Raw genomic sequence first — 21009 nt, forward strand, 5'->3', positions numbered from 1 at the left:
TGGAGATGTGGGGAGAGTGGCATGCCCAAAGAGCATGGAAGCCTCGCACCCTTCCCACATATCTTGCCCTATTCATCCCTTCCATCTGGTTGTTCCTGAGTTATATCCTTTTATAATAAACCAGAAATCTAGTAAATAAAATGTTTCTCTGAGTTCTGTGAGTCACTCTTGCAAATTAATCGAACTCAAGGAGGGGATCCTGGGAACCTCTGATCTATAGCTGGTCTGTCAGAAGCACAGGTGACAACCTGGAGTTGAGCTTGGCATCTGAAGGGAGAGGCAGTCTTTTAGGACTAAGTCCTTAACCTGTGGGATCACAATTGAGTTAATTGCTTGGTGATGTGGGAAAAAAACACTTTGGAGTTGGCGTCAGAATTGGAGACTCAAAGCCGGCAATTATTATTATCCTGAGTGTGTGGTTGACTTCACCAAGTCCTGTTAGTGAGCAAATGCTCTTCTTCACAGGATTGATTAGCAAGAAGTTCTTGTGGATTAACTGTGTCCCCAAAAAGATAGGAAGTCCTAAACCCTAGTACCTGTGAACGTGACTTTATTTGGAAATAACTTCTTTGCAGATGTAATCAAATTAAGACCAGGTCATAGTGGACTAGGGAGGGCCCTCATTCAATGACTGGTGTCCCTAGAAGAGGGAAATCTGGACACAAACACATGGAAAAGAGAACATCATACATAGATAGAGACCGAGACTAAAGTGATTTCCAACAGCTGAGAGTGCAAAGGATTGCTGGCAACCACCAGATGCTGGAAGAGGCAGAAAAGGATGCTCCCCTAGAGCCTCCGGCAGAGCGTGTCCCTGCCGACATCTTGATTTCAGACTTCCAACCACCAGAAACGTAAGAGAATAGGATTCTGTTGTTTTAAGCCATCAGCTCATGGTGATTTGTTACAGCAGCCCTAGGAAACTAACACAGAAGTTAACCCTGACTTCGGGCTGTTTTGGCCTTAGGAGGAACATATGTTTGGTTGAGTGTGAAGTTATGCCCATGTCATGTGATGTGGGGGTGGTGTACTGGTCAGATGGTGCTGTGAATGGGTCCAATACTTCCTCCTGCCCAGTCCAGGAGGGCACTGAGGAGGATGAGAGAGACGGACGGTGGCAGATGGAGTGAGGGAGGCAGAACTGGATGTGGTGGGAGGATTGGCCTTAAGAACCCAGCTGGGCCAGTGAGATGCGAACAAACAGCAAGTGTTCAGAATGGTGCTGCAGGAGCCCTCATTACTGGATCTGAAGCCTTGAAGACCTCATTTCCACTCACTCAGAATGGGGCTATGAAAGGTAAACCAACTTAGTCCTGTGTTTAGATTTTGAACATCTGTTCGGTTTGCACCAGCTAAACCCACTGAAGAGCAGCTGGCTGCAGTTTGGTATTTTGTACAATGCCAAGGATGCTGTTAGTGGGTTCATTAAAGGGTTCAATTAACTGAAGCAAATGCTTAGAATCATTGGGGAGGTAATTACTCAAAATGTACACCCTGAAATGTATGAAATTACTAATAATATAAACCCAAGCCAAGAAAATATTCTTGTTAAAATGAAACAAAGTAGAGGATAATGGAACTGAACGATATCTCAAACTTGCTTTTCATTAATGGGCTTTCATGGTGGAAGCATCCATTTCTAAATAGTTTCTGGAAAAAATAAGCATTTCAAAGACAGTAATTTTAGCAATAGTTATGACATTCTCTTAAACCAGTCACCTTTCAATGAAGCTAGTGAGATGAAATAAGTAAATCTTGCCAAATTTCCCTCTTATTAGGGTGACCAACTTGTCCTACTTTGCCTGGGAATGTCCTGGTTTTGGCACTGAAGATTCCACTCCCAGAAACCCCTTAGTCCTGGGCAAACCGGGACAGTTTGTCACCCTACTGCTAATAAACAAGAGTAATGGTCATGTGAACAAGCGCCTCAGGGCAGGAAACTGATGCAAAGACCCAAACTGTATACTCAAAGAAGCAAATAGGTCCAAGAGATGAGTCCAACACGAGGCTAACAGGCTGAAGAGCAAAGGTCACTTTTCATGCGCACTCACACTGGGAACCTCCGGCTTCTCACTGACCACTCCTCACTCCCTCTGCTCACCCTGCACCAGTGCTGGGCTCAGCCACAGGCCCTCTTTTCCTGTGTATGCTCATGTCCCAGGTCGTCTCACCCAGTCCAGGATTCAAGAACCATCTCTGTGCTGATGACCCTCAAATCTCTCTCTTTGGCTTTCACGTCTCCCCAGGTCCATACATCCAACTGGTGACTTAACATCCCCACATGGGTCTACCTGGCATTTTAACTTAACATGGATTCATTTGCTAGGGCTGCCATAACAAAGTGCTACAGTCTGGGTGGCTTAACATACAGATATTTATTTCTCACAATTCTAGAGACTTGAAATCCAACATCAAGGTGTCAGCAGGGTTTTTCTTTTAAGGCCTCTCCTTGGTTAGATGTGGTCGGCTGTCTTCTCCCTGTGTCTTCTCATCGCCTTCCCTCTGTGGGTGTCTGTGTCCTAATCTTCTCAGGACACCAGTACTAGGTTAGGGCCCTAATCCTTTTCTCCATCTCCATTACTACTACCGCCCTTTTTAAGCCACCATATCTTGGCTTACAACAAGACTTAGTGAGTCTCCCTGCTTCAGCTCCTACTCCCTACAACTCATTTTTATCAAAAGCAACCATTTTTTGAATATAAAAAAGAATATGCCACTTTCCTGCATAAAGCTCATCAATAGATTCCCATTGCCCTGGCCTCCAAGGCCCTGTGTCCCTGGGCCACCTTATCTTAAGCATTTCTCCTTTGCCCTCCAGGTGAGACACACTGACACACTGGCCTCTCTGTTCCTCCACACATCAAGCTCTTTCCCATCTCCAGGCTCTTGCACTGGCTGTTCCTTCTGCCTGGAATGCCCTTTCCCTGCTATTCTCATGACTTGTTCCTTCTTGTTATCCATAATTTAGTTTAAATTCTATTTCCTCAAAGACATTTCCTTTGACCATCCAAAAAAATGTGGTCCCACCATCATTCTACTCTATATGAGTGGTCATATAATTCTACTTTAATTAGAATTCTACTTTTAATTCTCTTTAATTCTAGCTATTTTCTTGAGGTGAACCCTTGCCTGTCTTTTGTACCCCCATATTCCCAGGGCCTAGAAGAGTGGACAGCACAGAGTAGGTGCTTGGTAAAGATTCGCTATTTCTATTGAAACAAATTAATTACATGTCCAAGGCAGGGGTGCTATTCTTTCTCCAGGATGACTTAGGGAAAAGACATACTAGACTTAAGGATTACGTCTCTGGTGACTTCTGAGAGTACAATCACAGCCCTGAAAACACGAGCACAGCAAAAAGCCATAATGCGTAGGGATTTGAGAAGACTGGCAGTTCCCAGATAGCTAACCTAACCTATAGTCTTAGCTTACATGAGTTCCTAGTCTAAGATGTTACAAAATGATATGACTGAGACTTAGGGACCAAAAAAGAACTAGAACGGGAGAAAACAAATAGAGAAAAGCAAAATATTGGTTCATTCACTGTATCTAACATTCATACCACACTTGAGAATCTGTATTTCCCACCTAGTGTTTCATTCATCTGCACAACAAGCCTGTGATCCAGGATTCTTTCACAACCATGGGCCCCGCACATGAATATCAACCCCAAGGGTGCTTAAGCGCAAGGCGATTTTATTCTCTCTTGCTGCTGAGTCTGTGCCCTCTGTGGCTCATCACCACAAGACGTTTATTCCAGATCCCTTACTCCTGATAATGCTGACACACAGATGCTATTTCAACAGAAGTCCAGTGAGTCATGAAGGCCAAGATCAGGAGTTCCGGATGCCTCTGTGAGGCTGGATACAGCTTATTTGTTAGGACCCACTCCCTGGCAATAATCAATAACCTCTTTTAAAAGTGCCTTCTTATTCTGGCTCTTCATCAACTTAGCCCATTATTTTTACTAATGAAATCTTGGGCCTCCTGGTCTCTGACCCACAGCATCTGTCTGATAACCTGAGAAAACAAGAGTCTATAGCCCTGATAGGTATACAGGTAATTATTTCCAAATTTGAAATTATGGCATAATAAGCCTTCACCTTATCTCTTTCTTTCCTCTTTCCTTGGGCTCTCCCACCCTCACTGTCCAGCCAACACAATCCAGAATGCAATGCAAAGGCAGGGCCACAGAACAAGCTGTGCTCAGCACAGTTTCAGAGGACGCCGTTCACATGATGGGAACGGTGCTTCCTGCACAGCCATCTGTAGTACCCCTGACAAAGGCACAGGGTGTGAGACAGTAAGATAAGCATGGTCTGTACTTAGGTTGTGAGTCCTAGGAGGGGGATGAATACATCTAAGAAGATCTGCATTAGGACGAGGTCAGAAGAAGACTGAGAATGAGCAAAAAAGCCTGGGATGACCTCTGTTTGTCCTTCCAGGTCCTGGAGACTGATTTTCATACACTAAGTTAATAGGACTCTCTTGTACTCTGGACTCTAGATGGATTCAGGCAATGGGAAACACAGTAGAAGATTGGAGGTCAGGATGAGAGAGAGATTGGGGTAATCATCCTCCCCATGTCTTCCCCACCAGGCCACAGTTCCACGGGTGCAGTCCTCTACCCAAGACCTTGGCTCCTGTCAGGACTCCCTCTCCTCCAGCTACTGTTCTCTCTGATTCCAGGAACTATTTTTTTCCCCTCATCCCGTTAGGCCTAAGGATTCTAACAGCTTCCAGGAGTTTCTGGCCCTGAGGTGCTTTGCCATCTCTCAATGGTTTCCCTTAACCTTGTTCACATCCTATAAATGATTCCTTAATTAAACTCTCTTCAATCAACCCTTTTATACATTCATTTACTCAATGACCATTAATTGAGCAACTCTGTTAAGGTTTGTGTCATCCACTCTAAAAGAAAGAAAGATGAACAAAACTGGTCCATCCCCATAGAGAGTTTTCAGGACACCTGAATGGTGGGCATCTTTCTTCTACTTCTGACACCAGACCCTGTCCTTCCAATGAGAAACCAAATGCTTCGAACTTAACCAACCACTCCCTGCACCCCCCATATGGTGATGGTGACATGACCTAGACCTGGCCAATCATGGTATTCATCCCTCCCCTCACCTCAGTGATTGACTGAGGGATGGCCATATCACCCAGCTCTGGCCAATCACTCATTATTTCCCCACCTTAATAATTGGCTCAGGATAGGCCATCTGACCCAAGACTGACTTCATCCCTCTCTTGCAACTTGTCAGAGCTTCTGTAGAAGTTTTTCTTTTTTGTAGGATTGCTAACTGTGAGGATGATGTGTGGCTGGAGCTGCTGGGGGCCACCTTGGCTTCCACATGGAGGGAGCCCGCTGAGAATTAGGTCAACACAGTTGAAAACAGAGATGAGAGAAAGTATGAGGAAGACAGGTTCCTAACATTCTTTGAACACCTTAATTTAAATGGGTCTGAATTCCACTCCTGAAATTTTCAGTTATTTGAGTTATTTTGCTCCATTTGAGGTAGGCATCTGTCAGTTGCAAGTAAAACAGTTCTGAGTAGTAAAAAATGGCCTCCCTTGCTAAATCCATGTTCTACCAATAATCCAAGGCACCCAAGACTTATCACAGAAAAGTCAATTCCTTAACACGGTTAAAAACAATATCTTTGGGGACTGGGGGTGAGGGCAGGTGGAAAGAACATTCCAAACTATAACATCCTTAGATGAGACAAGAATCTTGGAGCTTAACTTTAAGAGAATTCCCTGACATGTCTTAAAATTTAAATGTATTGGTTTTAAAATAACTAAATAGGAAGAGATAGGTCCTTATCAAGAGACAATTGGTCTATATCAAGATACAGAATTGGCCCTTGAAATGTGATTTAATGGTTAAGCCAATTTGAAATGAAAAATGTGCCCATACACATTAAGACTGGCATGTTCTCTTAAAACTGCAAGCACACTGAAAACAAGAAAAAGTAATTACAGCAGGAATTCAGTAATTCAGACGAAGGTTTGCTGCCTTAGTTTAAAAGTCTTGGTTATAACACACTTTTAAAGAAATGCAATTATAAACCTTTTAAGAAAACACTGAAACTGGAGCCAGACTCTAAAATAAATCTTAGTAGTAAGAAAGGAGCTATGAGTGGCTCAGATTAAAGAAGAGAATAGAATTTGTGATTTGTATGTCAAATTGTTTGTAAATTCACACATTTCAATTTCTGTAAGTACTTGAAAACAATTTGTTTTCTTAAAGAGTTTAATGTTCTTTGTGCAATGTTAGTTGCACTCGATTTCAAAAAGTTAAGTCCACAATTGCATTAGTCCAATATGCTAAATAAATATCAGCAATGTAAATGATAGCCCAGTGCCTACCTCAATAAAAACCCAAATTCCAAGTTGACTTCAAGATTTTGTTCTCATAATAATAAAATGGAATTGCCATATGCCTGTGTCAGATAATGACATCCAGGCTGACGTTGTCATTAAAAACAAAAACAAATCAGAAATAGTAACCTCTCAAAAAGCGGAGCAAAAACTTATTTTGACCTTTCCATTTAGCATTCAGCGAAAAAAAATTACACTTTTCCTAACTTAATCTAACCTGAAAATTCGGAAATAAAATCTAAATTATTTTTATATTTCCCATTTATCAACACCTCCAAGAAAAAGGTCTTATTAGCATACATAGCACACCAAAGCAAGATGAAGTAGTTTCATTGGGATCAAGAAAACCAAATACATTGTAAATTTCATTCTCAAACAGGAGCTTTTCATAACTAAATCCAAGATTGAATGAATCACAAAGTGTTATTTCCAGATGCTTTTATTAATGTGATATTAAGTTTTGAAAATCCCACAGTAACTAGTTTTACAATTTTAAAGAATCTAAGTCATTTTCATGAGATGTCTTGAAGAAGCCTTCTCAGAGCTTCTCATAGAGGTTAACTCTTTGAGCTGGAGCCCAGTCCTAGAGAGCTTTGCCTTTGGGAGAGCAGAGAAGAAAGCCAAGCGGGAGCTACAAGGGCACAACTGGGAAATGGGCATGAGAACTGTCAAAAAACACAAATGCTTAAGGGACCCAAACAGATATTTGTACACCCACATTCACAGAAGCGTTATTCACAATAGCCAAAAGGTGGAAGCAACCCAAGTGTCCACCAATAGATGAATGGATAAACAAAATGTGGTAGATACATATAATGGACTATTATTCAGACTTAAAAATGAAAAATGTTCTGACAAATGCTGCTATATGGAAGAACCTTGAAGACATATGCTAAGTGAAATAAGCCAGTCACAAAAGGATAAATATTGTATGATTCCACCAAATGAGGTACCTACTCTAGTCAACTTCATAGAGACAGAAAATAGAATGGTGATTGTAGGGGCTAGGGGAAGGGGGAAGAAAGAAGTTGTTGTTTAATGAGTACAGAGTTTCAGTCGGGAAGATGAAAAAGGCTTGGAGATGGACAGTGGTGATGGCTGCACAATAATATGAATGTACTTAATACCACTGAACTGTACATTTAAAAATAGCTAAAATGGTAAATTTTATGTATATTTTACCATCAAAAAAATGCAAATGCTTATGGAGGCAAGCAGGCCTGTGGGTGAGTGAAGCGGGTCAGAGTCTATGACAGCAGCAAGAATGGAGACTGGTGAGCTAGAGTGTGTGTGTCCTCTCTAAACAGAACAGGCTCGCTCAGCTCGCTGATTGCTGTCATGTGGCATGTTATAGGCAGATATTATGATTTTTCAAGAGGAGCCTGAAATCCACATTCTTATGAGACATCTTCTATTTCCTTTTTAAGTTGGCAACAAATTTTGAAGGTGTGAAAAACACTACAAGTCAAATAAAGCATGTCTGCAGGCCTCTAGCACACATCTTTTTGATTTAGACAGTGAATCAACAGCATTCTCTTTATGTAGGAAGGCCACACTTGCTCCAGGGGAGGAACCTGAGTCCTGAACAGCATCAGCTCGTGCAGAGGAATTATTTCCAGCCTGGGTGGCCAGCCTATGTGTTCACGAAGGAAGGCACATGAGTACAGTAGTCCTCCCTTATCCACAGGGCATATGTTCCAAGATCTCCAGTGGATGCCTGAAACCATGCGTAGTATGGAACCCTATTTATACTACGTTTTCCTATACAAACATACCTATGATAAAGTTTAATTTATAGGTTAGGTACAGAAAGCAGTTAACAACAATAATTAACAATAAAATAGAACAATTATAACAATATACTGTAATTAAAGTTATGTGAATGTGATCTCTCTCCCAAAATATCTTATTGCACTGTACTTGCCCTTCCTCTTGTGACGATGTGAGATGACACAATGCCTGCGTGATGAGATGAAGTGAAGTGAATGACATGGGTACCGTGACATAGTGTTAGGCTACTATTGACCTCCTGACCATATGCCCGGAGGAGGATCACCTGCTTCGAGGTTGTTGATCTCAGGTAACTGAAACTGCGGAAAGCAAAACCCGTGGATAAGGGGAGACCACTGTATATCACAACCATAACCTGAGTCTAGGAAGCCACAAATAAGTGGAAATGGAGTGTGCTTATGTGTATTTAGTTTTGCTTTTATGTATCTAAAATGAGAGCCTTCAGAATTTGTGCACATATAAGAACAGACTGTTCATTTATTGGCCAGCTTAATAGATTCCCACATTAGTCTCAGACAAGAAATGAATGCTCCATTGAAGAAACGGTGGAATAAAGATGTGAGCAGCATCTATTCAAATCACATGAAGGACAACTTAGCAGGATTAACACCCCTAACTCTTGCAAATGGGAATGTGGGGTCCTGAATTTTAAAAGAAAATCAATATTTTAATTTTCTATCTCATGAAGTTAGGGGTCAGAGGGTGATAATTTCAAAATAATAAAACATCTTAGAACAAACTAACATGAGTCATTATTAAATAAATGCAACTCTGGAACCGAACTAATAGGCCTTAAAACACATCCTCTGTTCTTCAAAATAACCAGTTTTATTTTTTGTTTGTGTTTATCTTATTATTCCTATTCTGTAGATAAAGCAAATAATGTCTTTAGTATAAGAATGCAATTTGAGGGGCTGGCCCCGTGGCCGAGTGGCTAAGTTCGCGCGCTCTGCTGCAGGCGGCCCAGTGTTTCGTCAGTTCGAATCCTGGGCGCGGACATGGCACTGCTCATCAGACCACGCTGAGGCAGCGTCCCACATGCCACAACTAGAAGAACCCACAACGAAGAATACACAACTATGTACCGGGGGGCTTTGGGGAGAAAAAGGAAAAAATAAAATCTTAAAAAAAAAAAAAAAAAAGAATGCAATTTGAATTAATTGCTAGCTAAGCAGTGATATTCAATTCAATTTAACAAGTGTTTATTTAGTATCTTTTATATGCTCAATGTTGTGATGGGCATAGTGGATAATACATAAAATTGTGTTCATCCACTTTCCCCACTGTTAACACTCCACCCACACAACCTAGCTTCATTTCAAGTAGGCCAACAAGGAAAGCAAACACGAAACAAACAGAAGGCAGGAGAGGGCAGCAACTACCCTGTGGCTCCCCTTGGATTACACGTGGTGGAAACATGTTGTGCCATAATATCTTCAACCCTTTTTGGGGAGTCATCTTGTTAGCGCATAAGTGTTAGAGCCAGCAGAGACATCTTCTGCCTTCAGGGGGGAAAGAGTTCATCTTCACTGCACAGGTAAGGCATCTGAGGCTTTGTTATGGGATTTGTCTAAAGGCACACAGTAAGAGAAGGAAAGAATCAGAACCCAGACCCCTACTTCCAGGAGTGAGCCCTCCTGCCCCATTCCACTGCACGCTGTGTCAGCAGCGTGAGCACTCTTCATTTGTTCAAGAAGCATTTAATGAGCATCTCTCTTTGGTGTGCCTGGCTTTGCCCAATCCCACCAGATGTTTGGGGTTCAACCTGTCACGCTGTAAAAGTTTAAAGCAAGAGCAAAGGGGAGGAGAGACAGAGATGGGCAAGTTCTCTGTTTCCAGCTGGGCCTCACAATGTCTTTGCCTCCAAGGGGTCACCACAGGTCCAAGGCCTGGTCTTCAGCTCTGCACTTTCAGGAATTTGATTTTATCAGTTGCCTCAGGGGTGATGAGACTCTGGGGGACTGACTCACGCCAGCCAAATGCTCAAGACACAGATTGATAAACCAGAGGGCCAATTTACTCATAAACAAGGACAAACATATTGTTAGGCGGGCCAGGATAGGCTTCTATTCTGCTTTGAAGTCCCTTTTGGGAAACTTCTTCCAAAAAGAGACTTCTTGGAAAATACAGACTCAGAGAAAGGGAGTCTTGGTGAACTGGGCTCCAGACAAACCACACAGCTGTTCACAAAATGCGTGCCATATCTTCCCTCCATTGTTCTCACACGCCTTCAGCCTGTGACTGGCACCTCTCTCCTCCCCAAACACACCCTACCCCATTCTCTGCCAGTTAAAATAGTATTAACTACTAACTAATATTAATAACTTAATGAAAGCTTCCTACAGGCTACGCACAGCTCTAATAGTTTCATATGCATTATTTCATTTCATGAACGTTGTGAGATAGGTACTGTCATTATTCTCCCTTTAAAAAAATGAAGGCTCATAAGGGTTAATTTGCCCATAATCACACAGCTAGCAAGCCACCACCAGGGTTCACACTCAGAAAGTCAGACCCCAGGGCCCATGCTCCTAACCATTAAGCTACCCTCCTTGCAAGGCACTCCGACTCCATCCATGCCCATTTCACATGGCACTGGCTCTGGTGAAGCTGTTAACGATCCCCTGACCAGATGTGGTCTCACCACCTGCAGGTCCCATTGCTCCTCTAGCTTTTGCTGCTTAAGCAACTACCATTCCTACCTCCCCATTCAGGATTTAAGACAAATCTGCCTGTAACAGTCTGCTCAGGTTGCCATAACAGAAGACCACGGGGTGGGCGACTTAAACAATAGATATTTATTTTCTCACAGTTCTGGAGGCTGGAAGTCCAAGATCGAGATTCCATCGGAGTGCCTACGGAGGCACTCTTCCCGACTTGCAGATGATCACCTTCTCCCTGCGGCCTCACGCAGCCTTTGCTCTGTGCACACAAAGACAGAGATCTCTGGTGTCTTTTCCTTTTTTTCTAAGGACACCAGTCCTATCAGATTAAGGCCCCACTCCTTTTTATGACCTCGCTTACCCTTAACTAGCTTCCTAAAAGACCTATTTCCAAATACAGTCACATGGGAGTTAGGGCTTCAATACATGAATTTGAGGGGACATAACTCAGTCCATGGTACTATCTAATAATAAATTATACTGTAAAGCAAACCACATTATTGGAAAGTTCCAGTACATGTCTTAAGCTTTCATTTGCAACTAATAATATCCATCTCCTGTTTATATCAGGGGCTCAGCCGTGGCAGAGGCACAAGATAAATCCCACCTCCCCCACCCACGCTGCACAGTTCATCCTTGAAGGGGGCAGAGGGACAGTGTGGGGGTTCCGCAGAGGTCCAGCTGGCTCCCTATCACACACTACTGATGAGGAAAATCCTCGCATCAGAGTGCGTGCCTGGCTCAAAGGTGGTACTGCAGGGTCGTTAGAGGAGTAGGCTCTAGAGACAAACTTGAGTTTTAATCACTTACAGGCTGTGTGACTTTGGGCAGGAGGGTGACACTTTCTGAACATCAGATGCCTCACTTTTGCTTTTTAGACCAGCCCCTGCTTCCATGCAGGGAAGGGATGGAGACTGATTTAGCTGCTACTGATGAGGCAACCAAGGGCAGTAAAGAGGTGGGTGGTGAGAGGTAGCCGGATAGCCACTTAATAAAAAGCAACGAATCTCCCATAAGGCCTCAGGCCAGAGAGTCCTTCCTGGGGTCATTCAAATTATACTCAGTAGGGAACACTCCTACTGCTAAGATGGTAGTCACTGTTTTAGAACAAGATATCCAGAGGTAAGTGTAGTGATTTGTCATATTTTGTGGCCAAACAGCATTTTTTTGAAGACTGCTCCCACATTTGAGAAACTTTCTACCTTATGAGTCCACACCCCCCTAGATGTAAGTCAGGAATTCGCCTCCCCAGCCTACCTTGCACTTAGGGTGCAGGCGCATGACCTGGGCTCCACCAATCAGCAGCATCCATGCAAAAACTCTTTTCAGAAGAGAGTCGGGGTAAAGAAGGAGGTACCACGTGGAGCACGCCGTAGTGGGGATTGGTGGAGCATGGCAGACAGACGCCCAGGTTCAGGGGAAACAGTGATGGGGCTCCACCAGAAGGACTCCCTTGGTGCTATGAGCAGAGGGACCATGCTCTGTGGTGGCCATACCAAGGTCTCCACTGGAGCCACCAGTGGTGTAATTTGTGTAGTGTTCCCAGCTGCATGGCCTCCAAGTCTGACTCTGGTCCTCCCAGAAATTCTGTGAGCTCCTTAATATCCTTTTAAAAACTCTCTATGTAAACCAGCCAGAGTGAGAACTGTTGTTTGCAATTGAGACACTCCAACCAGCATGAAACCAAATAATAGCTGCACCATGAAATGAAAGTCAAGAGAAGAAACACATTTTGGCAAATGAGAGAGCTTTTTTAATCCCATAAATACAAACTTTAAATAAGTGAAAGAAATTACAGCAAGTGTCTGCAAAACTTTGATAGTCAAAAGAAGCTGATCATTTGTTCCAAAGGACATCTGGGACCATTACAGTAGGCACAGTAAGGAAAGAGATATGGCAATTCCTGTCAGCATAAAGTTATACACACACACACACACACACACACACATAGACATATACACTACTATTCAAGACCTGAGGTTGTACAGATTCAACCTGTATGTGCGAGCCTGAGGACTTGCTAGCTTAACCTCCCTTGGCGTTGAAGTTCCTGATTTAGGAGATAGTTAAAAACTAAGCAATTATTTCCCAGTGGTTATTAAGATCATTGATACATAAATGAGGCAATTTAATCATTACCTAGATAAACTGGGTCTGAAGTCCTAGTTGCTGCTAAAAGTTTATGCAAAGCCTTTCTGTAATTCACCAAAGTCATTTCAATGCCGGAACAGCTTGAACATTAAATAGAGGGTACCTAACAAGGGCCCTTCAAGCCTCATCCTCCTGCTTCATCAGAAATTGAAGACAAAACCATCCTGCAATTGGCTTTCTCAAAAAGATGCAAGTCTTAATAATAATTTCATTTATTTAACAGCATCATCTTTCAGGATTAATGACCTGAAACACATAGGAGATCTAGGCCTTTCTAAACACTTCGGATTTCTTAGGTCTTTGGATTTGTCACATACAAATCAGATAAAGTCAGTGACCCAGACTGTTTACCCTGTGCCCCCAAACCTTGATTATGGAAGTCCAGTTATTTATAATACATCTGAAAGTGTTCCAAAGTGGACATGGGTTATTTTTGCCTGGACAGGATCCATTACCATTTCTTCAGGACTGTCGCTGGAGACCATACTCCTCCATGGCCAGTCCATGTGCTTGAATGAGGGGGTGGTTTAACCCCTCGCCAGGGGTGGACAGTGACCCAGGCCTAACCAAACAGCCTGGCTACCATATTTGGTTGAGAGATTGGCATGTAACCAATTCAGGACAATGAGAATCAAAACCTGGGAATTTTGTTCGAACTATAGGGAAAGAGAAGCTCCACCAGCTCACTTAACAGATGAGCCTGAAGCTTCCTTCTGTTGGTGTCTTGACATCATGAAGGGATGTCCTGGCTGAGGATGAAACCAACCCAGAGGAATGCAGAGCCAAGTGATGGCACAAGATAGATTTCTGATGATATTGTTTGAGACCTGGATCCAGCCAAGCCTTTGCCTTTCCAATTAAAAGAACCAATTAATTTTATTTCTTGAAGCCCCTTTGAATTAGTTTTCTGTCATTTCTAACATGAAGAGTCTTAGCAGATGTAGATTCTTTAAGTTGAGACTTTATAAAGATAGAAAAAAACTTGAATTATTTAACTCTAAAAGTATTAAAGTATAAAATGAGCTTGTACCAGAGATGTTAATTTCCTGCTATGAACGACTTCCCATTCCAGTGTGTGCTGCCTTCCCACAATCCCCTGCTAGGGGAACCAGTTCTGGAGAAGTGCTGGAGGCCACCAATAGACCTGGGATGAACTGTCAACTCAAAGTCAGCTGATTATTCTGTTGGCCTGCGGCCTGGCTCAATGTGCTAGACCAATAGGAAACTCCTACTTACAAATTGAGGTCTCAGGCTGCAGTCTTATGGGTTGGCCATTCAGGGGCCATATGTAAAATGAAGCAAGATAAGAAGATAGGAAAGAAAAAGAGAGAAGCCAATTGACCAGAGACCACATGACCTCTGAGAAAGATAATGACTCCCTTCCCAATATTCCAGTCCTTTGTTGTGGCCCCCACAAGGCCCAGCTGTTCTTTGTTTCACAAGCACAGAATCCTTTCAAGGGGCAGAGCAGTACGGTGGTTGGAGACTATGGCTCTCAAGTGACCACCCAGATGTGAGTCCTGACTCCCACTTACCACCCATATGCCTTCGGGTGCATTCTCTAAGCCTGTTCCTCTTCAGTAGAATGGGGATGATAACACTGCCTCCTGTCATAGGGCAGAAGAGTCCGTGAGATAATGTACTCAGAACAACACAATGACAGTAGTGGTCATTGTTACAATGAGCCTTTTGGACTTGAATCAGTTTGAGTTACGTCCTAGTCCTTGACCACTGAGAGGGCCCAAACTAAAGCAACAATTTATTAAACGACTAACTTAAGTACAAATATATTTTTAAACAATACATATAAAACTGTCAACGTATAGCTATAACTACAATGTAAAATCCTCTTTAATGAGGTGGCACCTGGTGGCACGTGAGCCCCGGGTGGCACGTGAAAGTGCTGATCCAGTGGCACATGAAAGTGAACATGCCGTTCTCATCCTCATTCTGTGCTGTGCCCTGTTTCTCTCGGGTCTCGCACTGACCCTCAGGACTAGTTAATTCCGTATACAGGGCTGATATGCCCACTTCCGAGACTTCTCTCTCTGTCTGCAACTGCTCGAAGCTTAGCCAGGTCTTCGATTGCATTCTACAGCTCTAGCTATCTCTGCAACTCCTCGCTGCTGTGGAGGAGGTGCCTGTGTGCAGTGCGTGTGCCCTGCAAAAGGTGCAGATGCCACAGAAGCAGGGGAATGTCTGCAGAAGCCAATGCCCTGGCTTTCAGCGTGAAGGAAACAGCTAAGGCAAATCCAGAAGCTTCTCTCATTACTCAAACAGCCGTCCTGCACCTACTTCCTGTTCCCAGCAGGCTCAGCCCTTCTGAGGTTGGAAAAAAAGTTCACCTAGAGACTAGGGGTTTTACTCTTTAACGTTTTGTCCCCTTCTGTGAAAACTACACAAGCAACTGTACAGACCTTGTCCCTTTCCAAATGAGTATTGTTTAATCATTCTGAACTGCTGACCTAGGCTTTCCAGCCTTTAAAAAAACAAAACTGATTTTCTAAAGAAAGATGATACAAATCACCTTTCAAAGAATCTTTTTATTTAGAAAACAATCTCTATTTCCACAGAAAAAAAAATTGACAGAAATATTCTTCAAATCTGTTCCCTAAAATGCACAAAGAAGAAGAGGCAGACAGGAGTCCTGAGGAAGGAATAGAAGTTAGATTTCTTAGGGAAAAGAATAAGGGCCTTTCACAGAGGCCCTCGTGTGCTTGGTTTTGCATTTTTTGCTAAAAGGCAATAGGGAATTAAATCTATACTCCCAAGGTCTTCCTTCTTTTGGTACAATCAGGATGCTAGTTTTTTAGTACAATTGCTCCTCTAAAAATCAGAAAACTAACATATTTTTACAGCTCCAGAAAAGGGCTGGGGCAGAAGGGCTGAGTGCATTTGTCACACGCCCATGTTTCAGGCAAGAGGACATTCCCACGTGGGAATAAGCCGCTTTTTGACTTTACGGTTAGTCCCTCGACTTAGAAGCCGATCATGTTCTAACTGTCTTCCTAACCTGGAATGTTTGGAATCTAGAATGTATTCTCCCCTCACAATGTTCTAAGCATTGACCTATGTCACCCTCAAAGAGCCATCTTAACCCAGAGTTCTGAGGAATCACAGAGTTTTGTCCTGTGGGTCCCACATAGTCCAGACACAACATGTGACCTTCCTTTATGGAAATGCACTCAGAGTTCCAAATAAGACAGTGTCTCAGCACTTCTGACCCTACAGGACTGTCACTGGTGCCAGGACTTCAGTGGTGGCCAGTCCTGCCCTCTTTCCCTCACCCCACCAGCACTGACCAGCCAAGGGATCCGAGAGGGGAGAGTGGAGGGGTCCTTCCTCTCCCTCCTCTGGTCCCCGTATAGCCACGAGCCAAGGAGGCACAAAGCAGGAACTCGAGGCCAGCAGGGCGGACCCGAGGGCCACAGAGCGCAGCATGGGGGAGGGAAGGAGAATTCTCTGAGGCTTCAGCTGGCCAGTTCCTCCAGCTCAGCTGGGACGGCCTGTGCCCCTAGCTTTCGTTTCCACTGTTGGTTGCTAAGTGCTATACATAATGCAAAAGTACATAGTTACACAGCGCAGTTTGGGATACACAAAAACACACATCAATCAGCCGAGAAAAGAAACTCTCAGAGTTTCTAGGTTTATTTTTAGAACCTGGTTGACCAAATGAGTAACCTAAACATCCAAAGGAAGAGAAGCTGGGGCCGAAAAGTGTATTGAGAAACAGGAGACACTGATACTGCAGATCTCCAGGCCCATCTTAGCTTATAAAATATGCATCGGTCAAGTCCCCACGTGTTTTAAGTCCCTCAAAGTAGGGCTTTGAATGTGACACAGCATCAACGCACTCTACTCCTGACACTTGCTCAATAGAAAACACCATCCCCTGTCACTGGGGTTTCAAGATAGTGCAGTGAGTACAACACGAAATATTGATGCCCTTTAGTAAAGAGCCCAATTTAATAAATGTAATTAGAACAATGCTAAAGGAATGAATGTAAACCCAATGAGGAGAGGAAAACTGTTTTATTCATCTTGTATTTCCCACAACATCTGGCATAGTGCTCTGGACAGAGCAGACAGACAATAAATGTTTGTTGAATAAATAATAATAATAATGGTCCCGGAAGAGCCCTCATTTCTAGGCAAAACTAACCTTATGACCTTCCTGAGATTCCCCACATGGTGATCAAATTAGCCAACCAGACTTGAAATTTCAAAGATAAATTTATCACTATAAAAGGGAAGCAGGGGCCGGCCTCGTGGCCAGTGGTTAAGTTCTCGCACTCCGCTTCAGCGGCCCAGGGTTTCTCTGGTTCGGATCCTGGGCGCAGACGTGGCACCGCTCATCAAGCCATGCTGAGGCGGTGTCCCACATAGCACAGCCAGAGGCACTCACAGCTAGAATATACAACTACATACTGGGGGGCTTTGAGGAGAAGAAGAAACCAAAAAAAAGAAGAAGATTGGCAACAGATGTTAGTTCAGGTGCCAATCTTTTAAAAAATAAAAGGGAAGCGGAAGGAAGACCAGAACAGCAGATAGCATAATATGAAACAATGAACTATCAGATTGGAAAGCAGGATTAACCCTGAGTAAATCAGGAGATTTGCTTGGGTTCTTTACCTGCAGGATGAGATTATATTTGTGGCCCTACCAGCTCACGGCAACACAGTCGAGATGGAATAAAAATCGTTAGTGCATGCACTTATACTTCTCGGATTCCACACTTCGCAGACTGCCCCACACGCAGCAGCGTGACGTTCAAGTTACAAGGCAAAGATCTGGGGCCCCAGGGGACCACGTTATTCTCAGCATAACCACCTAATTCCAGGCAAATGCGAAATTTTCCTTTACTAAGAAAAGACCCTTCAGAATATAACACCACTAGTTTATAGTTGGGAAACAAAATGCACAAATAAGAGAAGTCACTTACTTTATGGAAAGTTAAAGAAAAAAAAAGCACCATTCAATAAAAGATGCTGAGACAACTGGCTAGTAAGTTAAAGGAGAAAAATAATCAGTTGAGCACCACATTTCCTCCTCACTCTACACAAAATAGTTGGATTAAATAATTATATGGGTTTGGTTTTTTTTGAGGAAGATTAACCCTAAGCTAACATCTGCTGCCAATCCTCCTCCTTTTTTGCTGAGGAAGACTGGCCCTGAGCTAACATCCGTGATCATCTTCCTCTACTTTATATGTGGGATGCCTACCACAGCATGGCTTGATGAGCAGTGAGTAGGTCCTCACCCAGGATCTGAACCAGCGAACCATGGGCCGCCAAAGCAGAACCTGCGAACTTAACCGCTGCACCACTGTGCCAGCCCCAATACAGTTTTTTAAGTTAAGAATGTTTTAAAACCAGTACAAAGAAGAGCTGTGTATTTACCAAACCCTATGAGATAATAGAGCAGGCTGTCCTAGCAGGGGAAGAAATCGTAGTGAAACATTTGCCCACTTAACAATGTAAAACTATGTCAATGGGCAAGCAATGCACTGGGGAAACAGCTGCACCAAATGTGGCCAAAAGTATTTTATCATATGTTACTAAAGATCTTATGCCCAGGATAAATATTTTTAAGTGAAAAACGAAGCAAGTTACAGAATAATGTGTATAGTATGACTGTTTTGGTAATAGAAAATGAGCCCCCTTTGTATCTGTAGAAAGCTATGTGTTTATATGCACAAACAAGGAGAAACGTGGGGAGACATGTCCCAGGCCTTTAACATTGGCATACGTGGCAGTAGAGACGGGCCAGGAAAACATCTCCTTTGTGTATCTTTGTCCTCACTTGTAATTTGAAAAAATAAAATAAAAATTTTCATTTTAACTGAAGAGAAACACATCTAAGGGCAAAGAACATGTAACAGAAAATTAGGAAAGGAAGAAATGCAACTAGTGTACAATATGAAAAACAAATGTTCAGCCTCACTAGTAATCAAAGAAATATAAATGAAAATAAAATATTTTCCACTACCAAATTAGACAAAGAATTTCAAAGTGATGATATCCAAGGTAAGGAAAAAGAAGATGAAACCAACACAATCACACAGCATGAATTAACCCATTTGGAAAGCAAATGGCAAAATGAGTCAAAATTTTTTAAAAGTTCAAACATCCAATCTATTAAATTCACTGGAAATATATCCAATAATATAATCTCACATAGAGAGAAAGTTATTGCACAAAAGTGATAATAGCAAAAACATATTTAAAATTTTGACCAAACGTTCAGTAAGGGAATGGCTAAGTAAACTGAGGTATACCCATTCAATGGCATATTATATGACCAATTAAGCACTGTCTACAAAGAATATATAAGAAAAAGCAAAATTCTTATAAAAGTAAAAACTTGCATTTCTTTTACTCTCAATACTTCACTTCTGACACCAATGTGTGAGGATATTTTCCACATCAACCAATTCTCCAACTCTCTGGACACCAACTGAGTGTCCTATAATTTAATTCTGACACTAACTACCCAGCATAAGCGCAGACCCACAGGTTGAGGGCTCAATCCCACAAGACGCCAGTTGCAAGTCCCAGGTTGTCACTGTGCTTCTGACCAATCAGCTCAACTGGCCGTCCATCAGGAGTGCCCACGACCCCTCCTCAACTTCAGTAATTTGCTGGAACAATTCACAGAACTCAGGAAAACAGTTTGCTTACAAGATTCCTAGTTTATTATAAATGGTACAACTCAGGGATAGCCAGATGGAGGAGATACACAGGACAGGTCTAGCAGAAGGGCTCAGGAGCTTCCATGCCCTCTCCATGCACGCCACCCTCCCAGCACCTTGACGTCTTCAGCAACCCGGAAGCTCTCCAAACCCCACTGTTTAGGATTTTTATGGAGGTTCCATTATGTAGGCATGATTGATTAAATCATTGCCCATTGGTGATTGAATTCAATCTCCAGCCCCTTTTCCCTCCCTAGAGGTTGGAGGTGATGGTGGGGGCACCTAAAAGTTCCATCCCTCTAATTACTTGGTTGGTTTCTCTGGCAACCAACTCCCATCTTCCAAGAATCACCTCATTAGCAAAAATTCAGATATAGGTGAAAGGGGCTTATTATGAATAACAAAAGACATTCCTCTTACCCTTATCCCACAGAAATTCCAAGGTTTTAGTTGCTGTTTGCCAGCAACTGGGGACAAAGACCAAATATATATTTCTTATCATTTCACAACATCACAGCTTGGGGTACGTTTTTAAATGAAAAAATAATTTTATAATTATATATAAATATAACCATATAACTAAGAAAAAAATCCTTACATAAAAATAATGAAAAGAGGGGCCAGCCCGGTGGTGCAGCAGTTAAGTTCACACGTTCCACTTAGGCAGCCCAGAGTTCACCGGTTCAGATCCTGGATGCAGACATGGCACCGCTTGGCAAGGCATGCTGTGGCAGGCGTCCCACATATAAAGTAGAGGAAGATGGGCACAGATGTTAGCTCAGGGCCAGTCTTCCTCAGCAAAAAAAAAGAGGATAATTGGCAGCAGATGTTAGCTCAGGGCTAATCTTCCTCAAAAAAAATTAAATAAATAAATAAATAATGAAAAGAGGGCTGGCCCTGTGGCTGAGTACTTAAGTTCACATGTTCTGCTTTCGGTGGCCCAGGGTTCACTAGTTCGGATTCTGGGCACAGACCTACACACCGCTCATCAAGCCATGCTGTGGTGGCACCCCACATAGCAGAACTAGAAGGCCCTACAACTAGAATATACAACTATGTGCTGGGGCTTTGGGGAAGAAAAAAAAACCCAGGCAGATTGGCAACAGATGTTAGCTCAGGGCCAATCTTCCTCACAAAAAATAAAAAAAATAATGAAAAGAAATATTCCAAATATGGATTCTGGTTGCCTTTGAATATTTGGATTACAGGTGATGTTTTTTCTTCTTTCTAATTTTCTATATTGTGTGGATTTTGTTTCATGATAATGCCTTACTTTTATAACAGTGTGGGTGAGGGTACAGAGGGAACAGCACCCAAAGGCTGGAGAAC

The 21009-nt window shown here is 42.7% G+C and overlaps 1 protein-coding gene across 7 annotated transcripts in view; it reads right to left on the reverse strand.

Annotated features, from left to right (window-relative positions):
- NCALD (neurocalcin delta) overlaps positions 1-21009 on the reverse strand; it is a 446704-nt gene that overhangs the window by 355789 nt on the left and 69906 nt on the right. Inside the window, exon 1 of one of the 7 annotated variants that reach the window (XM_070481415.1) lies at positions 10986-11098. The exons of the other annotated variants lie outside the window; for them this stretch is intronic. The gene's annotated coding sequence lies outside the window, so the exon portion shown is untranslated. Of the gene's footprint in view, positions 1-10985; positions 11099-21009 lie in introns of those variants that run through there. 7 annotated transcript variants of the gene reach the window in all.

The sequence above is a fragment of the Equus asinus genome, chromosome 12, assembly GCF_041296235.1.
Source record: "Equus asinus isolate D_3611 breed Donkey chromosome 12, EquAss-T2T_v2, whole genome shotgun sequence".
In the NCBI taxonomy this organism is placed as follows: Eukaryota; Metazoa; Chordata; class Mammalia; order Perissodactyla; family Equidae; genus Equus; species Equus asinus.